Source organism: Capsicum annuum, chromosome 1, assembly GCF_002878395.1.
Source record: "Capsicum annuum cultivar UCD-10X-F1 chromosome 1, UCD10Xv1.1, whole genome shotgun sequence".
Lineage (NCBI taxonomy): Eukaryota > Viridiplantae > Streptophyta > Magnoliopsida > Solanales > Solanaceae > Capsicum > Capsicum annuum.
Window position 1 is genome coordinate 253075260 of NC_061111.1, and position 1586 is coordinate 253076845.

Below are 1586 nucleotides of genomic sequence, written 5' to 3' on the forward strand. Positions count from 1 at the left end.
TCGTGTTGTGTGATCATATTGTTTATCTGTGATAAATTTGTATTGCTTCTGGTTTTAAAAGAATAACTCCTAAATGCCCGGTAGCCTCCTGATTATAAGTGTGGTGCACAACACACCCATAAGCAAGCCTCTACTGGACACGATTTCGCAGATATCCTGGGACCATGAACCATGCTTTGATACCAAGTTTGTCACTAACCGAGCCGAGATCCTGGCTACGACGAGCATCCCGAACCATGGTGGCCCGTGCTTCCTTCTACTTCTGGTAATCATGCACAATACTCAAATAATAAAGGAAAGAAAGCGGAAATAAAATAGACAGAATCATGGTCATATACTGAAATCGGTTCAACAATGCGGAAATAAGTTTATCAACATCTAAACAACATCTTTCTTAATCTGCGAAATCTCTACTACATAAGACATCAATAACTTGTCTGAAATCTGGGACAAGGCACCCAGTGGACCTAAACCAAAATAAATAACATGACTGAAAGGAAATAGGCCTTCCGGTATAAAGAAGTCTCACCAATTGCTCACTTCACTTCTGTCTGAATTAAATCTATGGCTTAGCAGGACCTCTAGACTGAGCCTAAGATCGTGAAAGATAGGGGGTCAATACAGTTGTACTTGTACGCAGAGAAATCCAAAATAATTCATTTATATATATATAAAATAGATGAGAGCAGGTCATAAAACATCATGCATGATTTAATTCAAAACACATGGGCACTTAGTTGACAAATCATAAAACATTCTTGTCAATGCAGTTCTGATCTTTGTATTACTTTTGAGTTAGGTGGTCCACCCTACAAGTCTAACAGTCCATGGGCTAAATGAAATCCGTCCATAACTCGACAGTCAAGCCCCCAACCCAAGTTTGCCGCAAGGGTTGGAGTTTCTGATTCTGATACACCACAGAGCACTAGGCCAGCGTATAATCCCTCTAGGGGACATAATAACCTGTATCGGCAAAACACAATTTCGGGCAATGAGTTTTCTGAACTCGTTCCTTCTTCGGGTAACCACCTATATCTCTTTAAGCCCATTTTTAGCCTTTTCTAAACATGAATCATTCTATGTTCAAAATCTGAAAATCTGAATGAAAATCTGCATTCTGTTCTGCTCTGAATTACTATGACATTTTCTGTATTGGTATCGTCATACCAAGACTTGCAAGTCATGTTTCTAAGCCATAAAATATCATATCACAGTTTTCTCTTTCAAAACATAAAGTTCAGACCACCATATTTCAAATAATTCAAGAAGATTCATTCTTCAATACATTTATCAAATTATGCAAGGATCATTCCTTTCAATCATTTCAACAAACATGTGGTGGTCATGAATTTTTGGCAAACCAAGCAATTCTTTCATTATATACATTCAACAATTATCAAAATGCGAGATCCCCTCTCATCAATTTAAAGATCAATCTTAAATCATTCAACAATAGTCAAAACATAGATATCATACTTTTAAATAACATTCTAAAATCAAGAGGTGTTGCAACATGAGAGGGCGCGTAAATAGTCATGCTCTCAATTCAATTATCAACTTTAAACACATACATACATGTACATACG